The 27,831-nt window shown below is 35.7% G+C and overlaps 1 protein-coding gene across 1 annotated transcript in view; it reads right to left on the bottom strand.

Annotated features, from left to right (window-relative positions):
- CEP57L1 (centrosomal protein 57 like 1) overlaps positions 1 to 27,831 on the bottom strand; it is a 115,617-nt gene that overhangs the window by 25,288 nt on the left and 62,498 nt on the right. Inside the window, exon 12 of the transcript XR_003793715.1 lies at positions 24,499 to 24,627. The gene's annotated coding sequence lies outside the window, so the exon portion shown is untranslated. The remainder of the gene's footprint in view (positions 1 to 24,498; positions 24,628 to 27,831) is intronic.

Raw genomic sequence — 27,831 nt, 5'->3', positions numbered from 1 at the left:
ATGAATAACTTCAGAGTCTTATAGGGAAATGTATAATGCATGTCAAAAACTTCAAAGTGACTACCAAAAGAATGGAAATGCAACACAGAGCTTCCCAAACAAGCAGGGGTGAGGGATAGGAAATGGATCTTTTAAATCCAGTAGAAGGCAGGAAAAAAGGAAACAAAAAGAAGTATGGTAGAAATAAGTTCAAATATATCAGTAACTATAATAAATGTAAATGGATAAAGCCCATCTATCAAAACACATAAATCAGCACAGTTCTGAACATTTTTAAAACCCCTAAAATTTGGTAATGTGATAGGTACCAAAATAAAACAATGATTTTTATCCTAGCAAATGCTAGAATAGAATTTAAACTGTAAGCAAGGTGGCCCTGTATCACCATGGGGCAATTCAATCTTCTTCACAAAGATCTGCAAGGTATTCCATAACTTCGCTGGGTAAACCATTTTTGATGCTTGGTCATCTTTTTTTTTTTTTTTTGCAGTACGCGGGCCTCTCACTGTTGTGACCTCTCCCGCTGCGCAGCACAGGCTCCAGACGCACAGGCTCAGCGGCCATGGCTCACGGGCCCAGCCGCTCCGCGGCATGTGGGATCTTCCCGGACCGGGGCACGAACCCGTGTCTCCTGCATCAGCAGGCGGACTCTCAACCACTGTGCCACCAGGGAAGCCCTATGCTTGGTCATCTTTGATCATCAACATGTTCTTCCTGTGTACAAATGAAATTTCTCCTGTTACACATTATACACCATCTCCTGGATCAGTAGGGTAAGACTGTTTTAACAAAAAGACACAGTCATCAGTGGCTTAAAGAAAAAAAATTGTTTAAATGTGTCTAATGTAATGTGTTTGGTAAATGTGTGTAAACTGTCTGCTCCTCTTGGACATTCAAGGACCCTGGTTCCTTCCAAGTCAGTTCCACCATCCCCTAGGCATTTTTCAGACAAACACATTAGTGTTTTCTCCTCAGTGTGGCTACAGAACATGACCTTTAGTTGGGTGAGGGGACACACAAGACATATATTTGATGTTCTGAATTGGATAACCTGCATCTACTTCTAGTTTACCTAGAGCTTTGTTTTGTTTTTCTTGAATGGGTATTGAATTGTGTCAATTGCTTCTTCAGCATCTATTAAGGTAGCCATGTGATTTTCCCCATTTATTTTTTTAATGTGGTGAATTTCACAGATTTTCTATTGTTAATACAAAACTGCTTTCTTGGAATAAATCCCACTTGGCAATGATCTGTTATCTTTTTTTTTTTTTTTAAAGAAAAATGGACTCATTTTGCTACTATGTTGTTTAGGATTTTTGCATTTATGTTCATGAGAACAATTGGCCTGTCATTTTCTTAAAATGTTCATGTCAGGTTTTGGTATCAAGATTATACTACCCTCTTAAAAAAATGTTGTGAACTGTTCCTTTCTCCTCTATATTCTGAGAAAGTTTAAGGTTGGTATTATTTCTTCCTTAAATGTTTGGAATAATTCACCTGTGAAACATCTCAGCCTGAAATTTTCTTTATGGGAGGGTTTTAAATTACAGATCCAGTATTTTTAACAGATTATGATTATTCATATTTTTGTTTCTTTTTTGTATTCATTTTAATATTTTTTAAAAGAGCATTTCATCTAAGTTGATTTTTTTTGGTGTAAGGTTATTCATAATATCCTTTTACATTGTATTTTTAACAGCTGTGTTGAGATATAATTAATACACCATACAATTAACCTGCTTAAAGTGAACAATTCAATGATTTTTAGTGTATTCACAGTGGTGCAACCATCACCACAATTCATTTTAGAACATTTTCATCACCCAAAAAAGAAACCCCATATCCATTAGCAGTCACTCCCCATTTTTCTCTAAGCCACCCCACCTCCCAGCAACAGGCAACCACTAACTTACTTTCTATCTCTAGAGATTTGCCCATTCTGGAAATTTTATATAAATGGAATCATATAATACATGGTCTTTTGTGACTGGCTTCTTTTATTTCTCATAATGTTTTCAAAGTTCATCCACGTTTTAGCATGTATCAGTATATCAGTCCTTTTTTATGGCTGTATATTATTCCATTGTGTTCTTATACCACTTTTGCTTACTGGTTCATCAGTTGGTGGAAATTTGGGTTGTTTCCAGTTTTTGGCTATTATAAATAATGTTGCTATAAATATTCAAGTCAAAGTTTTTGCCAGACTCTTCCAAAGCAGGGGCACCATTTTATAATCCCATCAGCATTGTAGGAGGGTTCTAATTTCTCTACATCCTTGTCAACACTTGCCACCTTTCTTTTTTATTTTAGCCATTCTAGTGGATGTGAAGTTGTATCTCACTGTGGTTTTGACTTACATTTCCTTAATGGCTAATGATGTTGAGTATCTTTTCATGTACTTATTAGTCATTGGTATATCTTCTTTGGAGAAATGTCTATTCAGATTCTTTGTCCATTTTTAAATTGAGTTTTTTGGTTCTTTACTGATGAGTTGTAAGTGTTCTTCACATATTCTAGATACATGTTCTTTATCAGATATGTGATTTGCAAATATTTTCTCCCATTCTGTGGGTCATCTTCTCACTTTGTTGATGTTGCCCTTTGAAGCCCTTTATCTTTTTTAACATCTTTATTGGAGTGTAATTGCTTTACAATGGTGTGTTAGTTTCTGCTGTATAACAAAGTGAATCAGTTATACATATACATATGTTTCCATATCTCTTCCCTCTTGCATCTCCCTCCTTCCCACCCTCCCTATCCCACGCCTCTATGTGGTCACAAAGCACCCTGTGCTATGCGGCTGCTTCCCACTAGCTCTCTATTTTACATTTGGTAGTGTATATATGTCCATGCCACTCTCTCACTTCGTCCCAGCTTACCCTTCCCCCTCCCCATGTCCTCAAGTCCATTCTCTACGTCTGTGTCTTTACTCCTGTCCTGCCCCCAGGTTCTTCAGAACCACTTTTTTTTTTAGATTCCATATATGTGTTAGCATACGCTATCTGTTTTTCTCTTTCTGACTTACTTCACTCTGTATGACAGTCTCTAGGTCCATCCACCTCACTACAAATAACTCAGTTTTGTTTCTTTTTATGGCTGAGTAATATTCCATTGTATATATGTGCCACAGCTTCTTTATCCATTCATCAGATGATGGACACTTAGGTTGCTTCCATGTCCTGGCTATTGTAAATAGTGCTGCAATGAACATTGTGGTGCATGACTCTTTTTGAATTATGGTTTTCTCAGGGTATATGCCCAGTAGTGGGATTGCTGGGTCACATGGTAGTTCTATTTGTACTTTTTTAAGGAACCTCCATACTGTTCTCCATAGTGGCTGTATCAATTTACATTCCCAACAGCAGTGCAAGAAGGTTCCCTTTTCTCCACACCCTCTCCAGCATTTATTGTTTATAGATTTTTTGATGATGGCCATTCTGACCAGGGTGAAGTGATACCAAATTGTATCTTTGATTTGCATTTCTCTAATAATTAGTGATGTTCAGCATCCTTTCATGTGTTTGTTGGAAATCTATCTTCTTTGGAGAAATGTCTATTTAGGTCTTCTGCCCGTTTTTGGATTGGGTTGTTTGTTTGATATTGAGCTGCATGAGCTGCTTATAAATTTTGGAGATTAATCCTTTGTCAGTTGCTTAATTTGCAAATATTTTCTCCCATTCTGAGGGCTGCCTTTTCGTCTTGTTTATGGTTTCCTTTGCTGTGCAAAAGCTTTTAAGTTTCATTAGGTCCCATTTGTTTATTTTTATTTCCATTTCTCTAGGAGGTGGGTCAAAAAGGATCTTGCTGTGATTTATGTCATAAAGTATTCTGCCTGTGTTTTCCTCTAAGAGTTTTATAGTGTCTGGCATTACATTTAGGTCTTTAATCCATTTTCAGTTTATTTTTGTGTATGTTGTTAGGGAGTGTTTGAAGCCCCTTGTCTTTTTTTTAAATTTAATTTTATTTATTTTTTATACAGCAGGTTCTTATTAGTTATCTATTTTATACATATTAGTGTATACATGTCAATCCCAATCTCTCAATTCATCCCACCACCACCACAACCCGGCCACTTTCGCCCCTTGGTGTCCATACGTTTGTTCAGCCCTTTATCTTTTTAATGTCTATGGGATGTATACTGCTGTCTCCTTTTACATTCCTGATACTGATAATTTCTGTACTTGCTATTTTATCTTGATCAGTCTTATTAGGGATTTAATAATTTTATTAAACTTTTCAAATGACCCATATTTAGTTTGTTTTTTTTTTGCGGTACGTGGCCCTCTCACTGTTGTGGCCTCTCCCGTTGTGGAGCACAGGCTCCGGACGCGCAGGCTCAGTGGCCATGGCTCATGGGCCTAGTTGCTCCACAGCATGTGGGATCCTCCCAGACCGGGACACGAACCCGTGTCCCCTGCATTTGCAGGCGGACTCTCAACCACTGTGCCATCAGGGAGGCCCCCCATATTTAGTTTTATTGTGTCTACTCTATGTCTGCCTTCTCTTTCATTGATTTTTGCTCATTTATTATTCATCTATTATTGATATTTATTTATATAATTTATTATACAAATTGAGCTATACCTATTGAATTATTTATTTATAATTTATAATTTATTATTTACATATTTATTATTTATTAAGAGTCATTTATTATACTATTTATCTTACTATCTTAAATTTAATTTGCTCTTCTTTTTCTAGCACTTGAGATGGAAGTTTAGATCATTAATTTTTTACTTGTCTTCTAAGATATGCATTTAAAGCTATAAACTTCCTTCTAAGCATTATTTTAGCTGCATTACCATTTTGGATGTTGTGTTTTCATTATTTATCATTTAAATGCTTTCTAGTTTCCATTGTGATTTCTTCTTTGACCTATAAGTTGTTTAGAGGTGGTTCTATATTTCTGTTATTAATTTCTAGTGTGATTGCACTGTGTTCTAAGAATGTACCCTGCATGACTTCAATTTTTAAAAATATTTTAAACTTGCTTTATGGCCCAACATATGATCTGTTTTGGTAAATGTTCCAAATACTCTTGAAAAGAATATATATTTACTATTGTTGGGAACAGTGCTCGATTAGGTTAATTAGATCACATTTCTTCTTAATCTTTTATATATGATTTATTGGTATGATTTTTATGAGAAATTGAGACAGGTATATTAAAATCTTTGATAATAATTATGGATTTTTCTATTTCTTCATTTAGTTCTGACATTATAGTTTTATATATTTGAAGCTATATTATGGCTGTATACAAATAGGATTGTAAATTTTTTTTCATTGAATTGAAACTTATCATTATGACATGTCCCTCTTCATCTCTAGTCATGTTTCTTCAAGTCAAACTTACAAATTAGTAATATAGTCACAGAAGGTTTTTTTTTTGTTTTGTTTTTGTTTTGGGGGTATTTACATGGTGTATCTTTTAAATCCTTTAAAATTATCTGTGTCATTTTGTCTCTTCAGTCTGAAAATCTTTGTCTTTTAATTGGAGCATTGAGTTCATTTACATTTAATGTGATTACTGTTACAGATGGGTTTAAGTGCACAATCTTACTATGTATTTTACTATGTATTTTATTCGTTTTATTTATTTTTCTATTCGTCCTACCTATTTTTTGTTCCTTTATTCTTCCCTTCCTTCATTACTCTGGATTAATCAAGTATTTTTATTATTCTGTTTTGCCTCTTCTATTAGGTTTTTAATTATACCCGTTTTCTTTTGGTAGTTACCTATAGTTCTCAAATTTTAGTGTGCATCAGAATCACCTAAAGGACTTCTTCAAACATAGATTTCTGGGCCTCACCTCCAAAGTTTCTGATTTAGTAGGTCTGGGGGAAACCTGGAAATTTTCACTTCTAACAAATTCCCAGATGATGCTTATGCTGCTAAATCAAAAGGCACACTTTGATAGTTACTCCTCTAGATTCCAATATATTCTTGACTTATTACAGCCTACCTTAAGCTAGTAGTTTTTGTTTTCATGGTGTCTTCCACTCTAAAGCTAGCAATTTTTTTTACAGTGTTTTACTATCCAAATAAAAATCTTACAATGGTTTAAGTCCACATAACTCCTTCCTACAATTCATGCAACTGTTTATTATACGTCTACACATAAACTCCACAATATTTTTATTTTTGCTACTTTGAAAGTCAATTAAAATTTTTTTACCCATATATTTATCTTTCCTGCTGCTCTTCTTTCCTGAAGATCTGTGCTTCCATTTGAGTTCATTTTCCTTTAGCCTGAAGAACTTCCTTTCATATTTTTCATAGTGTGGGTCTGCTCCTGATGGGTTCTCTCAGCTCTCATTTGTCTGAATAAATCTATATTTCTACTATGATCTCTAAAGGTATTTTAATTGGACATAAAATTGACAGTTTTTTTTTTCTTTTAGTACTTTAAATATCTCTTGGCTTCCATAATTTCAGTAAAATAGTCATCTGCCCTACTGTTGCTTTTTGAAAAAGTAAAGTGCCTTGATTTCTCTTGCTGCTTTTAAGATTTTATCTTTGTCAGCAGTTCAACTATGATATACTTGATTATGGTTTCCTTTGTATACATCCTTGTTGTGTATTGAGGTTCACTGAGCTTCTTTAATGTTTGGAATGATGTCTATCATCAATTTTCGAAATTTCTTGACTATTATCTCTGCATATATTGCTTCTGCCCCATTCTCTAATTCTCGTCCTTCTATGACTCTAATTAAATATATATTTGACTGCTTCACTGTATTCCACATGTCTCTTATACTAAGTTTTATTCTTTGCATTCTTTTTGTCTCTGTGCTTCAGTTTTGGGTACTATCAACTTATCTGCCCTCAAGTTCACTAACTCTTTTTGCTCAGTCTAAGCTATTGCTTAAACTGCACAATGAATTCTCAATTTTAGCTGTTGTATTTTTAAAATCTGTAATGTATATTTAATTATTTTTATAGATTCCAATTCTGTCAAAATTATCCATCATTTTACCCATTTTGTCCATCTTTTCCTTTGCTCCCTTGCACGCGCGCGCGCACACACACACACACATATACTTTTTTTTTTTTTTTTTTTTGCGGTACAAGGGCCTCTCACTGTTGTGGCCTCTCCCGTTGCGGAGCACAGGCTCCGGACGTGCAGGTTCAGCAGCCATGGCTCACAGGCCCAGCCTCTCCACAGCATGTGGGATCTTCCCAGACTGGGACATGAACCTGCGTCCCCTGCATTGGCAGGCAGACTCTCAACCACTGTGCCACCAGGGAAGCCCTATACAATTATTTTAAAGTCCCAGCCTGCTAGTTCCAATATCTGGATCATCTATGGGTTTGCTTTTATTATCTGCTTTTTCTCTTATCACTCACATTTTCCTGCCTCTTTTCAAGCCTTATAATTTATTATATGCCATATTTGGGGTATAAAATGAACAAATGGGACTTGTAATGATGTTATTTTCCCTCATAAAGGTTCTCCCTTTCCTCTGTTAGTTGCATAATTTGAAGGGCTGATCACCTTAATCCCATCAGGAACTGAACTAGATTGGGGATGGATTCTGGTTTTAGTTAGACTCAGTCTACCTCTTGTTTGTCATTTTTCCTCAGGTGTGGCTCACCTGGACTTTTGATCGATAGCTTGGGAGGTCTCTTTCCTTTCAGCCCGTAAACACTATGGGAGATTCAGTCTGCCCTTTGGAGGTTTTAATTTAGCTCATTAGCCTCTCGCCTCATGTAGCTTTAAAATCTGGCAAATGTCTTGAGAGGAAAACTCATCAAGTGTTTCTTGCTGACTTCCTGTCTCTGGTGGGAGTTTGTCTCCTAAGCACTGTGGACAGATTTCACTATGACTTTGCAATCCAGCTTCCTTCTTGGGTATGGCCTTCTGAGACTTTTGACTGACAGCTGGGCTTTTCCCTTTCTTCTCATCCCTGAAATTCTGTCCTTCAAAAGTTTTGAGCTTAGCCTCCCATCCCATCAAGTTCAATATCTGGCCAAAACTTGAGGGACTGTTTGATGCAGTCCCTTTCGCTAGCAGAAATTTATCTCTTCACCATGAGACTGCAGATCTTATTCTGCCTTTCTTGGCCAGTTCTCCAGTTTCTTTTATACTCTAGCATTCAGCAAATGTCCAGTGGTATTTTTCAGAATTTAAATACAAATCTGTCATGCCTGCATCCATGGCCTTCAAAAACTCCCCTGGCTTGTCTTTGTCCCAGTGGAGTCCCCATGCCAAAAACAGAGTCACTGTGACCAGAATTGGTAAATGTTCTAAGGAATAAAATAGCCAGGGATTGTCAAGTGACCTAGGAGGGTTCTTCCCTTTCTGGAATTTTAATTCTTCTAGTCTTCATTGTGTCTATAACTTTCCAATGACTTTAAACATATGACTTTGTAATTTATCGTTTTAGTGGGAGCGTGGCTTTTCTACTAAATCTTACCTGAAGTAGAGGTCTCAATACTTACTTGAGAGTACTACCTAAATGTATTCTCATATTTTCTATTCTATTTCATTAAAAACAAACTTTTAGTCACAACCCACTAGTAATCAATGTTAGGATCCACTAATGGATCATAATCTGCATTTTGAGAAAAACTGCTCTAATAGATCTCTGGGAAAAACCAAGGTGCCTGGCTGTTTGGAAGAGGTCATCTAATGGATATGGATTAAATGGACCTCAATACTCTTAGTATTATATAAATTCTTGAAGTATATAATTCTGCATGCATTTTTCTTTGAGGTATGGCAAGGTCAGCTTTTCCATACAATTTACCTTCTCACTGGAATACCCTGACAAATTTAATTTTGTTATACTCCTTCTCCTGGATTTTTTGTCAGGCAAAATCAAATTCTTAAGATTTGTCTTAGTCATTTGTATATTAACCCTATACATTCTAAGTTTCCATTATTTTGTCCACAAAGATATGACAATTTCTTTCAAGAAAAAAGAAAAAATATCCCTCATATCCAAAGCACCTTCCCTCAAACTTTGACTTTCCCCTCTGTACTGTTATGTCTTTTACCTTAAGTAATAATAAACTACCTCAGTATTTGTTCATGGAAGGATTTGTAACTACCAAGGACTAAAGGAAGCATGTGTGGAAGCAAAACTGATACAATGCTTTGCTGCCATTATCAGTAAGTGTGTACATCATAATAAGAAAATAAAACAACTTGTACCCTGAAAGAAATAAAATAAGCAAACAAAAACAGGGTCCCTGTGCCTGGTTCACTTTCCCAAAACAAAAGAATCCTTAGGTTTTGTTTATAAGTACTGACTGCCTAATAAAAGCAACTTTATCACCAAGTTTTTGCAATGTTGATAGTTGAAGACCTGTGATAACCTTTGTGGCTACGACAGCTGTGTGAAAAAATTTCTGTCTTTTCTACCATGGACTGCATAACTACAAACTTGGTAATGTTGGTAATTTTGTGGGGTTTTTCCCCCCATTTTTTGTATTTTTTTATTTGATGAACCAATTCTTTTTAAAACTTGGAGTTTCTTGCAAACTTTTCTTGGAAGTAAACTTTTCTAAATGCTTTGTGTCTGACTATTCCTTTGACAATTCTAGAGATTCCACCAAGATTTTATGTATTTATCTACCAGAGGTGTATTCACCAGCCAGAGCCAAGTAAACTGCATTGTCCATGAGGAGCAACTCAAGAGCTCTTTGAGGTGTATCTTTTTCTAGTCTTAGGGTGAATCTCCTGTGACAACAGTTTTTGTTGTTGTTGTTTTTAATTGAAGTATAGTTGATTTACTATATTGTGTTACTTTCAGGTGTACAGCACAGTGATTAAGTTACACATATACATATATATTTTTTCAATTCTTTTCCATTATAGGTTATTGCAAGATATTGAATATATTAGTTCCCTTTACTATACAGTAAATCTTTGTTGTTTATCTATTTTATATATGGTAATGTGTATCTGTTAATCTTATACTCCTAATTTATCCTCCCCCCTTCCCCTTTAGTAACTGTAAGTTTGCTTTCTATGTCTGTTTCTTTCTGTTAAGTAAATAGGTTAATTTGTGTCATATTTTAGATTCCATATATAAGTGATATCATATTTGTCCTTCTCTGTCTTACTTCACTTAGTATGATAATTTCTAGGTTCATCCATGTTGCTGCAAATGGCATTATTTCATTCTTTTTTATGGCTGAGTAATATTGTATATATATACCACAACTTCTTTATGCATTCCTCTGTCAATGCATGTTTAGGTAGCTTCCTTGTCTTGGCTATTATAAATAGTGCTGCTATGAACATTGGGGTGCATGTACCTTTTCAAATTAGAGTTTTTCATCTTTTCTGGATATATGCCCAGGAGTAGGATTGCTGGAACATACGGTAACTCTATTCTTAGTTTTTTAAGAATCCTCCATACAGTTCTCCATAGTGGCTGCCCCAATTTACATTCCCACCAGCAGTGTAGGAGGGTTCCCTATTTTCCATACCCTATTCAGCATTCATTATTTATAGACTTTTTGATGATGGCCACTCTGACTGGTGTGAGGTGATACTTCACTGCAGTTTTGATTTGGATTTCTCTAGTAATTAGTGAGGTGAGCCATCTTTTCGTGTGCCTGTTGGCCATCTGTATTTCTTTGCAGAAATGTCTCTTTAGGTCTTCTACCCCTTTTTTGATTGGGTTGCTTTTTTTTTTTATATTGAGTTGTATGAACCGTTTATTTTGGAAATTGAACCCATGTCAGTCGCTTCATTTGCAAATATTTTCTTCCAGTCCACAGGTGGTCTTTTCGTTTTATTTATGGTTTCCTTTGATGTGTAAAAGCTTATCAGTTTGATTACGTCCCATTTGCTTATTTTTGCTTTTATTTCTTTTGCTTGGGAGACTGATCTAAGGAAACATTGGTCCAGGGACTCCTGTGGTGGTCCAGTGGTAAAGAATATGCCTTATAATGCAAGGATGTGGGTTCAATCCTTGGTCAGGGAACTAAGATCCCACATCCCGCACACCACAACTACTGAGCTCACACGCCTCAACTAGAGAGCCCACGTGTGCTGGAGCCCACGCACCACAACTAGAGAGAGAAAACCCGCATGCCACAACTAGAGAGAAGCCTGCACGCTGCAAAAAATCCTGTGTGCCACAACTAAAACCCAACTCAGCAAAAATAAATAAAATAAATAAATAAAAAGAGGGCTTCCCTGGTGGCGCAGTGGTTAAGAATCCACCTGCCAATGCAGGGAACATGAGTTCGAGCCCTGGTCCAGGAAAATCCCACATGCTGTGAAGCAACACAGCCCATGCGCCACAACTACTGAACCTGCGCTCTAGAGCCCGCAAGCCACAATTACTGAACCCGCGTGCCATTACTACTGAAGCCTGCGTGCCTAGAGCCTGTGCTCCACAAGAGAAGGCACTGCAATGAGAAGCCTGTTTACCTCAACGAAGAGTAACCCAGGCTCGCTGCAACTAGAGAAAGCCCGCACGCAGCAACAAAGACCCAACACAGCCAAAAATAAATAAAATAAATTTTTTGAAAAATTCAGGAAAAAAAAAACCATTGGTACAATTTATGTCAGAGAATGTTTTGCCTATATTCTCTTCCAGGAATTTTATAATGTCATGTCTTATACCTAAGTCTTTAAGCCATTCTGAGTTTATTTTTGTGTATGGTGTGTGGGACTATTCTAACTTCATTGACTTATATACGGTTATCCAGCTTTCCCAACACCATTTGAAGAGACTCTTTCTCCATTGTATATTCTTGCCTTCTTTGTTGAAGATTAATTGACCGTAAGTGTGTGGGTTTATTTCTGGGCTCTCTGTTCTGTGCCATTGATCTATATGTCTGTTTTTGTCCCAATACCACGTTGTAGCTTTGTAGTATTGCCTGAAGTCTGGAAGGGTTATGCCTTCAGCTTTGTTCTTTTCGGCAACAGGATTTTAATCTAGTTGATTCTATTTCTTTTTCTGACTCTTTATGTTTGTTTGGTTGTTTCCTGGTCAAGTCTTTTTTCATGCTGGTTCTGATTTGTACACAACCACTAATTTCTCATTTGGTGGCAGCAATGTTGATAATATAGATTTTAATGTTCTTACTGTCTGATCTTTATGAGGTTTTTATGACAGAATATCTGATTGTCTTGATTTGTCTTGAGGATTTTGTTATCTTTTGTCATCTGAGATACATCTTCCCTTTGCTTCTGGGTCTTGAGACATTGATTTAGTCAATCTGATAACTAGTTTCAGTAGTAAGTTGGGAAGTTGTTCATATCATTCTCTACATTACTGATTTATTTTATTGTTGCCTAACCATTGATGATATCCTCTGTGCTGTTTTTCATGTGTGTGACACTCTGAGTTCAAATTAATTAAGAAAAAAATATTTTTTTTTTTAGAGCAGCCACTGGAGATCTGGAGCTGCTACCGTCAGCCAATAAATTTTTTGTACTTCGATTACATTTGATTCATCTGTGGCTAATGTTATAAAACTAAGATTGTTGGTTCTTTTTGTGTATTTTTTAAAAAGACTCTTTTCCTCTTTGCAAAAGGAAGGCACAGCTTTTAACAATAGTCTGTTTACAATTATAACTTTCTCTCTGAAGCTAAATTTCTCTCTTCCTCAGCATGCGATTTGAGATTAATAGGTCAGAAAAGTTGTACTCACTATATAGGGATATCTAATTCCAATACCAGATTTACCATCAAAGAGAATATACACAATGGATAAAATTAGAAATAATTTTCACATGGTTTTAGAGCAAAGGGTAGAGAGAGACTTTAAAGGTTCTTTTGGTTTGTATAACCATTCTACAAACGAGCCTGAATTTATATATTAATAATGCTGTCTTAAAACAACTATATGTCTCTTTCCTGATCTTATCACAATGTGATTGAATAAGAGTGATTGCTACTGGCTTGCCTAGAAATTCATGACCACTGCAAGAAATCTAAAAAGCTCTGGGTGCATAACTTTTACCCTCTCTCCTCTCAAAAGAAAATAAGAAAGCATAAATACAAAAGTGAGTCAAGTAAAGATGTGAGGAACAGCTTGGTGTCCAAAAACAGGGTGTTAATAAACCTAAAGTTGTGCCCCCAGCTCAACCCACGATCTGATTGAACAGTACTACAAAAATAGCATACACACAAAGAGAGAGAAGTCCAGCTATAAACTCTCCAGAGCTCTTTCCATAGCTTTCCCATAAGATTAATATGTTTATCTGTTAAGTGAGGGCATATATTTTCTGAGCACCTTTGCCTATTTCTGGAGCGGTGGTCCTCAACTGGGAGTCATTTTGATCCTTTTCTGCTCTGGGGACATTTGGCCATAACTGGATACATTATTGGGTGTCACAATTGTGTTTGTGTATGGGGGTGCTATTGACGTCTAGTGGATAGAGGTCAGGGATGCTAACTATCCTGCAACGCACAGGAGAGCCCTCCCAAACAATAAATTATCTCCTTAAAATGTCAATAGTGCCAAGGTTGAGAAAACCTGCTCTAAAGAAAAATTAGATTATAAGTCTCTTAAATTTAATTGCATTCCTTTTTTGATTGGCTTACAGAGACTACGGAACACTTTTATAAATTTAAAATAGAGAACTCAAGAATTTTTAGAAAGGGAAGGAAACATCCAACTTTCATTGCTTTAAGTCTGTTGATTCTTAAAATAATATTTCTCTTAATGAAGCCTATATGCAGAAGGAAAAAAAAACTTTTAGCTATGAGTTAAATTAATTGCCTTGTTTACAGGTTGACAAAATAAGTAATGCAATGTAAATTGACAGAGGAGAGAGAAATATTAATAAACTTTAGTACTTTTAAACTTAATTTGAAGAGCTCTTAAAAATTAAGTATAAAAAATAGAAATAGAAAATATGAAGTTCAAAATTTTGTATTTCTAATCAAGGTGAATCCTTGAACAAATTCGACTAGCTTAATAATGCTGTCTTAAAACAACTATACCTCTCTTTCCTGATCTTATCACAATGTAAATTAAAATGTTAGCATACTAGTATAACTCATGAAAGGCTTGGGTTTGTTTCCACAAACCCAAAAAAACCTAATTAATTAAACTTTATAGAAATTTTTCTAATTTTTTTTTTTTTTTTGGCTGCACCTCTCAGCTTGTGGGATCTTAGTTCCCCAACCAGGGTTCAAACCCGAACACTTGGCAGTGAAATGGTTGAGTCCTAACCACTGGATTGCCAAGGAATTCCCTCTAATTCCTAAACTAATATTAAATTGAGTTAATCATTTAATTAATAATCCTTGGATACAAATTACAATATCTAAGCAAGTCATTTGTGGAGAATGAAATAAATACTGGGTCAACAAACATAGTTTTAACATACCCCTGGCTTTGCTTTTATACACTGTAAGTGACCATTAATTAACAGGTTGAAAAGATATATATGAGAAACTGAGATATGTTGGTATATTCCTTTTTAAGAAATGTAAAGGAATATTTATGTGTCTGTAAAGAGGTGTATATGCAAAATGATGAATTTTTATTTCTCATGATAAATATCATGGGAAAAGGAAAATGACTTTGTCTTAAAGTAAAATTGTCTGGTTGTGCCAGAATGTTAGCTAGATGTAAATGAATTTATTTATAAGATGAAGGAAAGACTTGTGAATCCTACTCTATAAAATATGGAGGGCATCCAAAAGAGTAGAACTAGAATTTGGATTTTCTTTTCTGTTAAATTGACAAATTAATCTTTGAGTATATGTCTACTTGGAACAAAAAGCAGTTAAAAAGTATTTAGTGCCCAAATAGCAGAGGTTTCTTGTATTACCAAAATACTCTTGAGAGCCTAACATTTTGTGCTTTTGCCATACCTTTGAACTGTTTGTTTAAACAAAAGTTCCTCTGGAGAACAGTATAGAGGTTCCTTAAAAAACAACAAATAGAACTACCATATGACCCAGCAATCCCACTACTGGGCATATACCCTGAGAAAACCATAATTCAAAAAGAGTCATGTAGGGCTTCCCTGGTGGTGCAGTGGTTGAGAGTCCGCCTGCCGATGCAGGGGACACGGGTTTGTGCCCCGGTCCGGGAAGATCCCACATGCCGCGGAGCGGCTGGGCCCGTGAGCCATGGCCGCTAAGCCTGTGCGTCTGGAGCCTGTGCTCCGCAACGGGAGAGGCCACAACAGTGAGAGGCCCGCGTACCGCAAAAAAAAAAAAAAAAAAGAGTCATGTACCAAAATGTTCACTGCAGCTCTACTTACAATAGCCAGGAGATAGAAGCAACCTACGTGTCCATCATTGGATGAATGGATAAAGAAGATGTGGCACATATATACAATGGAATATTACTCAGCCATAAAAAGAAACGAAATTGAGTTATTTGTAGTGAGGTGGATGGACCTAGAGTCTGTCATACAGAGTGAAGTAAGTCAGAAAGAGAAAGACAAATACCGTATGCTAACACATATATATGGAATCTAAGAAAAAAAAATATCATGAAGAACCTAGGGGTAAGACGGGAATAAAGATACAGACCTACTAGAGAATGGACTTGAGGATATGGGGAGGGGGAAGGGTAAGCTGTGACAAAGTGAGAGAGTGGCATGGACATATATACACTACCAAACGTAAAATAGATAGCTAGTGGGGAGCAGCCGCATAGCACAGGGTGCTTTGTGACCACATAGAGGCGTGTGATAGGGAGGGTGGGAAGGAGGGAGATGCAAGAGGGAAGAGATATGGAAACATATGTATATGTATAACTGATTCACTTTGTTATAAAGCAGAAACTAACACACCATTGTAAAGCAATTATACTCCAATAAAGATGTAAAAAAAAATAATGTGTACATATATACAGTGAAATATTACTCAGCCATTAAAAAGACTGAAATAATGCCATTTGCAGCAACATGGATGGACCTAGAGATTGTCATACTTAGTGAAGTCTGACAGAGAAAGACAAATATGATATCAGTCGTATGTGGAATCTAATTTAAAAAAATGATACAAATGAAAGTGAATGACTGAGATAATGTTATCAAGAATAGAGAGACAAAAGTCAGAAGTAAGAGTTGATTTACAGAGGGTATTAATTAATATAATACGATGTTGAATTGAGTGTTTATAAGATATCTAAGTGAAGTTTATCTCAAGAAGATCTGATTTTTATAAACTTCTATGTTTGTTTACTTTTGTCAATAAAAATGGTTCAAGGGGAAAAAAAAAATTCATCTTTGAAAAAGTTCCCTAATAAGTATCATTACTTGATGCTTAGTTTATTTAAAATATTGCCTGTAAACTTTATTTAATCACTTACTCATATCTTTTCTCCTCTGATAACATTTTTTGATATTGCATTTCCCAAATTCAGAATAAACAACTCTTTACTATGTCTTTTATACCAAAGTTGTCTTTGGGGCTTCCTAAACAGCTGCCAGACAGCCACAAAGGTTTGCTCATTTATCCTATAAAAGGAGTGTTAAAAATGATATGTTCGATATACTCCAGATTATTTATTAACTGAAAACTTCTGTAAAAGTCATCCTGCTTATCAAGTCCTCAATATGAAAAGAACTTGCAAATCAGTAAGAGAAGTTTAACTTAATTGCCTTTAAGTAAAATGCATTAATATAAAATAAAGATACTTTAGTAATTGTGCAACTTTCAGGTTGGACAGAAAAATAGTCATGTCCATCTACAAAAATTGGCACAAAACCTATTTTTAAAAATTAATTTTTTAAAAGAAATATTTTGTTTCCAGTTGACAATCCCAAGATGTTTTATGGGATAAATTAAAGGAACATGGAGACTACTTAATGCCAACTCTGTCCATAATATAGTTTTTCTCTCAAGGTAATTATTAACTAAATCCTCATAAAGTGATTATGTGTTATTTCAGAAAAAAGGGATTTCACTCTTCACTATTCTATCATTGTTGGCTATTACAAATTAACATGAGCCACTGAGTCTTGTCATCCATAGATAGTTTCTGCTTTTTCCTTACATTTGCCTAGTCTTAAGTCCCTATTATGAGCTACACAGACCAGAAATTGAGTCTTCTGGCAGAAACATGAAAATAGTGAAAGCCTCAGTAAAGACTTTTATCACACTCATAACTGTTGACTCTACAGGGAGTAAACTCATGGAAGCAGACTTTTCAGTATAAGCTGATGTCAGCATGACAAACAAATACCTGTCGGACTACCAAAAATAGAGTCAGGATTTCTAGGATTCTTTAAATCCAGAAGCAGATAACTTTGTGAAATAGATTGCTTCACCCAAAATCAGAAAAACAAGAATTATTTACCTAGGAGTAAATTAGTTAATTATGACTAACGTTCTGTATCTAATGGACATATAAGAAAAATTCCTTTCTTCTTTATTTCAAACTCTCTATTGGCCACACTTGTATAAACTGGAATGAAACACTCTTTAAATGGCATCATATTCCAACAGAGCCTTTGGAATTCAGAAAAAAAAATTCTATGAAAATTCTCAGTATAGCTTATAAGTAATACATTATTAGAGAAACACAAAAATTATGATTCTGGAGAAAATGACATAAAAAACTACTCCAAAATAATAAAATTGGTTAAAATTACACAAAATACCTTTACTTAGTTCCTTACTTTTCATGGCCATGACGCTATTTTACATAGGTTCCATAAAAATATTCTCCTTTCTGCAAGGCAGTTACTTAAAAATTGCTTTTGTAACCATGGCCATGTCTCAAATCTCATTATTAAACAAGGTCCAAGCAACTTGCTTGAGGTGAACTGGATGGTTCTTGGTTCCTGGTCTTGGTATATGAGCTGATAAGAGCAATATTTTACATATAAAAGTAATGACAATCATATGAACTTTACAAAGCCTTCAGACAAAGTTAACTCCTAAATTTTAGTATCATGTGACTCTAGTTTTATTGACCAAATTATAAGGTTTTTGTATATGTGTGACCTTTCATCAATTTACATAATAAAAACAAAACATCAAAGTAATGATATTGAATCAGAAAAACACTAAACAAATTTATGTCGTCAAAGCCATGCCTTAGGAGGAAATTTGAAGGCAAAATTGACACCTTAACCAGAGTAAGCAATGCACATCACATTCCAAAATCAGAAAACGAAATAAAACAACACTGTGTAGTAAAGGATTAACATAGTCTGTCTAGGCTGTGTAAACCTTTCACATTCCGAAGAAAGATTTCACACTTGCTCAATTCCTGGGAGATAACGTCTAAGCCCTCGGAATATTCTGCCTTATAAAAACGTTTTTAGTTTACCTGGGAGTCTTATGCCCTGCCAGATAATCTATGCTAACGATGTGATTTATGGTGGGGGCTTTCAGCCATTTAGTATCAGCTTAACCTCTAGAGGGGATGGAGACTGAAAGTCAGTCACATGTGCAGTCAGCCATGCTATGTGACCAGCGCACAATTTAAAAACCTGGACACCAAAGCTCAGAGGAGCTTCCTTGGTTGGCCATACTCCAAGCATACCACACATCGTTGCTAGAATTAAGTGCTCTCTGAATGACTTCACTGGAAGAGGACAAGTAGTAGCTCATGCCTGGTGTTTCCTGGACTTTGCCTTATATCCATTTTTGAGTTGCTGATTTAAATTTGTGTCTTTTTGCTGTAATAAGCCATAACCGTGAGTATAATAGCTTTTCTGAGTTCTATGTATTCTTTAGTGAGTCACTGAACCCAAGGGTGACCTTGGGGACCCCTGAAAACACACTTTGCAACCCTGAGATAAAGTAATATCATCAAAAACAGTCAATCGGCCTGGTTTTTGTTTCCCCAGTAAATGAAACCTTGAGTCTTTCCTGTAAGTTATTCTCTGATAAAAACAACAGTATCCCTGATTTTGGCAATGCTGATGTCTGAAGATATGTGATGACTTTTTTGGATATGACAATTATGTGAGAAAACTGCTGTTTTCCACCTTGAAGAGAGTAACTGTAAACTTGGTGACCTTGGTATTTTTGTAAGTTATTTTTTTCTTTTAAATACTTGTCATATCTTTAATTTGTGAAAGCTATCCTTCTATAGCTTGGACTCCCTTACAAATCTTGTTTGCATATAAACTCCTCTTCTTTTCTGAATGCTTTAGTCTCTCAGTGGTTTATGTTTTATTTCAGCCAGTGGTAGTTTGTATCAATAGTACTTTAGTAGACTGATTAAGAGAATCAAACTTCACTTTCTGCGGAATATCCGTAGAAATGCTCAGAAGTGGCTCTGAGAATTAGAAATCACAGGAAAACATTCTACCTAAATACCAAAGGCACAGCCCTCACTCTACTTGAGAGCTATACTGTAAAACAACAAAGCGAAAAGGACCCTCTCTGAAATTTAGCTTGGTGCCCAATATTTAAATCACACCACAAGACAGAAGCATAGTATGTAATACTGATATAAATTCTTCCAAGTTTATCAAACCAAAGAGTTATATACATAAAATCATAGAATAAGTTTTTAAAAGACCAGTTCCTTTTGAGATTAAAGTAAAACACAGAACTTCTTAACCTAGAAATAATTTCTTTCAATTCTGGTACTGAATTTCCCAGCTTTAAATTTGTGGCTTAGCTTATTTTGGGGAAAATGAAGGTAATTTTAAAATCTTATGCTCCAACATTCAATATTTAAGATATTAATAGTGCTATTCTTTCACATGTATTACATATTTGGGGTTTAGCTATCTCTGAAAATATATTTTTAAAGTATTAAAGGTACTTTTTCTTTTGCTAGAAATTATAAAACCAAAAATGTTCCATGGAATTCTCAAGAGTGTTTTAAAATTTAATTTTAAATGGGTTTCCTGTGTACCAATAGGGTTTATGTTTTGAATAACACATTTGTGAAGTTAAAAGAACCTACAGTGATGAAAAGTGAAATACTTTCCAATTCAGCAAGAAGATTCTGGACAAGTGCCCTGTAAACAGCAATCTTATATTTCAGGCAAGAAATGATTAACATTCTGTACTAGTTCAGTAATAGATTTTTCTGAGAAATACCCTACAAGTCAATGTACACTTAACTTTTTTTTTTTTTTTGTGGTACGCGGGCCTCTCACTGTAGTGGCCTCTCCCTTTGCGGAGCACAGGCTCCAATGCGCAGGCTCAGCGGCCATGGCTCACGGGCCCGGCCGCTCTGCGGCATGTGGGATCTTCCCGGACCGGGGCACGAACCCGTGTCCCCTGCATCGGCAGGCAGACTCTCAACCACTGCGCCACCAGGGAAGCCCTGTACACTTAACTTTAAGGAAACTAATCAAAGAATATCTTCCAAGGTTTTTCAGAACTTATCCTAAAATTTACTTAATCAGGTTAAACAAAATTAGGTCAAAAGTATATTATTTTAACTACAACTAGAAGGTCTGGCTCACATTACAATCCTCTTTTCATAAAGACTAAAATCTATTTAATGATTTAAACACCTTTAATAATTTGTAGTGGTGAATAAACTTTCACAAGTGACTAGAATCCTATTATAATGAACAGCATTCTAATGTTCACTTCCTTATGGCACTTCTTCCTATGTTCTGACCATAGCCCAGAGGTGATACGGCCATGAAGAAATATGTTGAAAAGGACATCAAAAGTCACAGAAATACAGCTTCTCAGTTGGTAGTTAGTTCATTTAATGAAGGTATTTTTCAGATAAGATATTTATATACTCCCATTCACTCATTTAAAAATATTTTATCAGCTCAGTAAAATGACATGTTTTTAAAGAGTGTCATGTGGGTGGTACACCAGGTTTTAAATTTTTTTTAGTGTTGTTGACTGTTGATGCTCAGACAAATAGGGTTTGTCAAGGGATACATTTTTGCTCATTTCAGATTCAAGACATGCACACAGTTTTTCTCCCACAAATCTCATTTCTTTATGCATTTTAAAATTGTCTCAAGCACCATACAGAAAAAATTTCTTTCCTATCCATAAGACCCAAGCTTGGTTAGATTCCACACAGAGGCACTGTCTAGATAGAAACAATGAGTGAGGAATAACAGGGCCATTTGTTAAGGAATTCATGTTGAATATATTTATTTGTATCTACATTAGAAAAACAACACTCCTCTAATGTAGGTTGGCTAGTGTTTTGAAAAGAGTATTCTATAGACCAGCAAATGTAAATACCGTTACATTTAAAATGGGACTTCTATCTGTAGAACATACAAAACAAATGTGAAATGGTATTTCTGGACTAAACAGTAGTCTGCCACAAGCCATAGCAGGGGATTTCAGAGTATTCCTGTTTTATTTTATTTTATTTTATATTTATATATTTGTTTGTTTATTTAGGCTGCGCCGGGTCTTAGTTGCCACATGCGGGATCTTCCTTGTGGCATATTTAGTTGCGACATGTGGGCTCTTAGCTGCGGTATGCATGTGGGATCTAGTTCCCGGACCAGGGATTTAACTGGGCCCCCTGCATTGGGAGCACAGAGTCTTACCCACTGGACCACCAGGGAAGTCCTCAGGAGTATTCCTATTTTAAACTGGCTATCTCACTTTCCTCTACAACATCTTTCAAATTCATTCCCTTTGAACATTTATTAAGAGCTGGCTTTTTCTTTTCCAAATAACATTTAGGACTACATTTTAAATTATAATTCAGTACTCACAAAGTTTCATGAAACACCACCACCTTCTCTATGTGTGATGCACTCTGATAGTTTCAATGCTATTCTACATTATTTTCAAAATGTTGGTAGTGACCCACTAAACTGATTTCACAATCCATTAATAGGATACGAGCTACAGTTTGAAAAATATTGACCAGGCCTAAGTGATAAGGAAGATGAAGTATGAGGAAACTGAATGGCTTAAATTCATAAGGAAAGTGACTGGCAATCATTTGCATAATTCTGTGCAAGTCAATAATTGGCCTCTGGAATATAACTTGTCTCTATATTATTTTTCTGTTGCAGTCTAAATCATTATTGCTTGACTTTTGCCCCCCTCATTCTCCACTCCCTTCCCATTTACTTCCGTGTTTCATACCCATTCTTTCTACTCATGTCTTTGAATTTGATGCTTGTTATGTGGCAGTACTTGTTTGAGATTACTAGGTGAACTGGTATCTTCAATCAACAAGCCTATAGAAAATTAAGAATCCGAGACCAATTCTGCCATATATATAAAGATAGCGAATGAAGAAATACAAACAGGCCAACTTTATCTATTAATGGTTGAAAACAAAGGTTTGGTAGACAAATATTTTTAGGGCATCTATTCTGTGCTGGTCATTATACCTCTGTGTCACCTATTGCTTTTTTTCCTTGTATGTTTACGTATAAGTCTTATCTCCCCTATCAGACTATAAGCAACTTGAAGACAGAATCCATGTGTGTCTTTGAATCTCCCATAGCAACTAGCAAAGTATCTTGAGATCAACAAATTCTTGATTATTAGAGATCAATAAATACTTGCTGAATGAACAAGTCAAACACACCAATATACAAGTAAAGAACTACCTTGGTTCTCAAACCTCTTCCTCTTAGCATCATAATATCAAAGAAAGCATCATTCTGAGTGCCTGTTGTCTGTGCCCACAAAGAAACAAATAATAAAATACTGAAGTATTCTTAACTAGTGGTTATGTAAAATATGGTCACATATCCTTAAAAGATGAAACAGCAGAATAGCTGAACCGGTGCCTGAAACAGCAGTACCTGACCCAATATGCTCACTCCAGATGAGACCACATAATAAGGTTAATGTAGTTTCATAAAATGTAATTATTAAATATTTATTGAGAGGCTACTTGCACAGGGCAGGTATTATGCTAGGTGCTGGGCTACCGTGGTGAGCAAGAAAGAATCTTGCCCTCAGGGAGCTTTCAGTCTATGGGAAGACAAACAAACAAATGATAACAAGAAAATGTGCAAAGTGCAAAGATAGGAAAAATATCCAGAAAAGGCAGCTAAGCCAGAATTCGGAGCAGGTAGGGGTGTGAAGAGGAGGCTTAAAGAGAGCTTCTTAGAGGCAGCAGTTAGTTGAGACCTGAAGAATGAGGGGAAGTTAGACAAGCAAAATCTGTGCAGAAAGTATGGTGGATAACTTCATCTTTATTTTAAAAGATTATTCTAGAAAGCTGATTATACCATTCATAGAACTTTTTATCTTCCTTTGACAGAAAATTCATAATGCCCAACATTCCACCTCCAACCCGGATCCAGTCTCCCAACATTACAGACTGTTGAACTGGTCATTTGCAAGTCTTATACTGTCAAAAAAACCCACCTCAGAGCATAAAGTAACAAGAGATCAATTTGCTTCTCTAATATTTTCTGTTAAAACTGTTAAACACATAGGATACAATGGACCATGCATATATAATAAAAATAAATTTCTTCAGTGGGGGTGTACTGTTATAATTCTAATGATTGCCTGTGGCATCTAGTAGGCTCTTGCACCAAATGAGAATGCAATGACACTGTACCCATAAGGAGAACACTCCCAAAAAACCCGCCAGGAAAAAAATCCACCTGATTCTTTAAGTAAACCATTTACAGCTATACTCAAAACAAACTCTGGTCTAGACAATATTTTAAAACTTTAAATTTACAATTTTGTTATGTCTAATTCTCCTTACGTAACAAAATACAAAAAAAAAAAAAGGAATTAAAGGAGGAAAGTTACATGAAAATAAGTATGAAGAAAAAAGCTGAGGCATTGGCAAGGTCTATTTAATTACCAAGAAGTGAATTTATTTTCACATCAGTGACAAGTCAATTATTTTTATTTATCCTCATTTTACTTTAATTAGAAGGTGCCATGGCACCCATAAAGAATTTTTTTAATCTCACAGATGCTCTTATGCCTTAGATAGGTTTGTCTTGTTGTACATCTGGGAGTCGGCTTATACTTATCTGAACTTCACATACAATTAAATGTTCTCCGTAGGTACAGCTTTAGTTACAGCTGAATAGAGTTCCAGGAAACCCCATTAGGAGTTTCACTATTTACTCTACACCAACAATGGCAGCTGGTGCATTTTTGGCCACAGTGAGCACTCCTTCCATTGCGCATGACCAACCCACCTTTTCCCCTGAGTTTGATGTCTCACAAGTCAAATTTTAATTTAACTTTTGATGTTTTATCATGGGTTAAGAATACTACTTTATAGTTAAAATTTTATTTTTAAAGTAAGAAGGCTATACAAAAAACTCAGAAATAATTTTCAAGCACACCATCCTAGCCAGTTAGCCCACTGTATTAAGTATCTCCTTCTTTAATCTTATACTGCTAAAAACTGAGCATTTCCCTCCAACCCTCCTACCTTTAGCTACAACCTGATAAAAATGGCTATGTTGCCAATGACCCACACAAGTACAGTTAATTCAAGATCCCAGCTCCTATTTCCAGGATTAGAATAGTCACAATACCTCCTGCTTCAGACACTCAAACTTTCTAGTTTCACAGTTTCATCAAAGTTGAGACCTGTCTTGGCTAAAAAGTTCCAAGTTCATTTTTTTCAATTTCTGATTAAATAAAAAACAAACAAACCTGTTTTTACTTAAGTGAACAAAATCTATGATATCCTACCGAGTTTCTGCTAGGCAGAGCACAGCTGCGGGGTTGCTACAGCAACTCTTGTACACTGACCATAGACTGCCCCATCCAGGAAGGAAATCATTTGCTCCACCCCCTGAGGAGTCAAAGGCAAGCAGCAGTCTGTGAGCAGAGATACATTTTGAGTTCAGTAATTGTGATCAAGCAACGAGAGACCATTCCTTATTGTCTTTCCTAATAAATGTCACCCCAACAACACAAACTCCAAACCAAGTTGCTGTGTGTGATTATGTATTTCTGCACCATAGTAGGACTATATTCTTTACCCACCCCCCACTAGAAACCTGAGCCAGGAAACAAGCCAAAGCAATTTCCTCCCAGGCACATAGAAAAAAAAAAAAAAAAAAAAAAACTAAATTAGAATATTCTCACTTTGTTGAAGAGTACCTTTTGGCTCTTGCTTTCAGGCTTTAACCCATGCAAACTTAGGTTCTACGACAATTTTTTCTTTTTTTTTGGCTACTCAGATCTAACATTTATTGAGTTTTTATTCAGTGCCAACACTTCTGCTGGGTGCTTTGACATGTTATTTCATTTAATCTCACAACAATCCTATGAAGTAGGTAGTAATATAATCCCACCTTTACAAGTAAGAAATGGAGGCTCCAAAAAGTTATCTGATCGCCCAAACTACTAAGTGGCAGAATCACAACATGAACCCAAGTCTCCTAATTCTGAAATCTATGTTTTTTTCTACTACACTACACTGATTTTGCAAGAAATGTCTCAATTCTTAATTGAAATATTCAAGTGTTCCTTAAATGAATTTAATTTCTTATGGTAATTTGTTTTAGTAATACATTTCCAAAAGTAATGACTTCAATACTGATAAATCTGTCCGGCCATTGTCCTAAGTGCATAGAAAACAAAGGCACAGAAAGATAGGGCTGCATTAATAGTCCTGGTGAGTTTTTTGCTAAGTATAAACTACAGCACTCACATTCTTTTTTTGTTTTTTTTTAAAGCATAATTGAATTTTATTTTCTTTTTATATAGAAAAAGAAAAAAATGAAATTTATACATTATTACTGAACACCAGCACATTTTATTATTGATGATTTGAGATGTTTGCTTTGTAAATTAAGACTGAAGGTTAACACATTGCAAATGAGCACTGTAAGCAGATATAGAGGGTGTGTGTGTGTGTGTGTGTGTACTGTAAATATATATATATATAATATATAAATATATATTTATAATTTATATATATATATACATAATCTTGTAAGAAAGGAAACAAAGAAATTAGCTCCCATATTAAATATCAAATATCAGGCTTAAATTGGCCTAGTACATAGTTTTCTAGGATTTATGATTATGATTCACTAAAGTTATATGACTTACTAATATAAAGACCTCAAGCTGTTAGACATATTCTCAAGAAGGAAAAAACAAATGAAAAACAAACAAAAATAACCTACAACAACAAAAAAACAGTGAACTTAGTACAGAGCCCTGTACATAATAAAATGTTTGGCAAATGTTTGTTAAATGCAAAGATCTTCAAGAGTTACTGTGATGCTGGTAGCCAGCCAGTGTCCCAGGTATCTACCCTCTCTAATTAGCTACAACAAAGCCTGCTCTTTTCTGTCTCCTGAGGTCAGCCCTTTGGTGAGAAGGGAAGAAAGGTGCACAATATGAAACAGCTTAAGTGGAATACTGACAAGAGGGAAAAAGAAGCCAAATATACAAAACTAAGAATCTAATTTATCTTATGCTACCCAAGTCCCCTCCAAATCTGAAAAGGCAACTGCTCCCAGGCACTCAGAAATGGGAGGAATGGATCATTGTTTGGGTGAGGTGATCGGCTGGAAAAAGCCCTGAAATATGTTTCAAAATATTCTGGACTACTGTATTCCTGATTCAGGTGGTATGTTAAACAACAATGTGCATATGTCTGCTCTTTGCCTTATTTGATGACATTAACAAAGCAGCCAGTCTAGCAGTAAAGCTGAAGTATCTCTGGAATAGGAAGGGAAGAAGGGGAAAGGGAAAAATCTTCAAACCTTTGAATTAATTTTACTATTTTTTTTTTTTTTTGCGGTACGTGGGCCTCTCACTGTTGTGGCCTCTCCCGTTGCGGAGCATAGGCTCCGGATGCGCAGGCTCAGCGGCCATGGCTCACGGGCCCAGCCGCTCCGTGGCATGTGGGATCTTCCCGGACCGGAGCACGAACCCATGTCCCCTGCATCGGCAGGCAGACTCTCAACCACTGCGCCACCAGGGAAGCCCTAATTTTACTACTTTTATAACATGCATCAGGGTCGTTTGCTGTAGTCCTGATTGAAAAATGTATCAGTAATCATCAAGTCATTGTTTTAGTAGGTGTGAAAGGTCATTTGTTACTGTTATTCAGGATGTAACAATAATGACTTTATCTTTAAAACAGTAAATGGTACTGTGAACAGATTGTCACAGGGAATTGCCAAGATATAGATCAGTCTGGGAGTTGGTGGCAGGAAATTAGAACGAGATACAGAGCAAAGTGTCAACAGCAGCAAGTGTGCATATCTGCCATTTTTTATCAGTTTTTTTTTTTTTAAAGCAGTGAAGAGGAGACCTGGATGAACAGATCTCTAGAAAAAAGAGAGGAAATTCCTGAAGAATGTATATAGAATAGTGGAATTGGATTCACAAAAGGAGACATCATCTAATGGAGTTAAGTTCAAGTCTTTCCAAACTTGAACACATGCAAAACCTTAATCCAACGTTAGATTTTTTTAAAAATGTGTAAGTAACTTCAAATTAATTGTATAAGGCTGTCTTAGCAATTATCATTTATGTTTTTATACATAAAATGACGAATATATTAAGCAAGCATTCAAAGTAGTTTATTCAATGTTCTAATATTATTCTTTAAACAGATGAAGGAAATCAGAAGTTAACACTTAGAAAATGTATGTCTCCTTATGTAAAGAATCAAGATTTCAGTAGAAAACAGTATCATAGAAGACAGCCACGATTCAGTTAGTATGAAGCCAAGATTGCTGAGAAGGTGCAGTTCATGAATCAAAATTAAGGGTAAAATCAGGAAATTGAATGACTAATACCAGAGAGAGGAAAGGGTCTTTGAAGGAACTAAGCAAATATGATCTTGGATAGATTATCTCGGCACATGGCTTTCAAAGGGAAGGACAATGGTTAGGAAAATAAGGAAAAAAAGGAAGACCGTGAAACAAGATGAAACTCTGAGATAATGATGGAAATAACCTGAAGAAATGTCAATTTTAACCTCTGTTCTACAACCACAGTTTCCAAAGATTTTATTTTAGATGATGGTGATTATTATTATTAAAACAAAACTTA

Source organism: Monodon monoceros, unplaced genomic scaffold, assembly GCF_005190385.1.
Source record: "Monodon monoceros isolate NGI ecotype Baffin Bay Population unplaced genomic scaffold, NGI_Narwhal_1 Super_Scaffold_15, whole genome shotgun sequence".
NCBI classification, from domain to species: domain Eukaryota; kingdom Metazoa; phylum Chordata; class Mammalia; order Artiodactyla; family Monodontidae; genus Monodon; species Monodon monoceros.
This window is presented reverse-complemented; position numbering and strand designations above follow the sequence as displayed.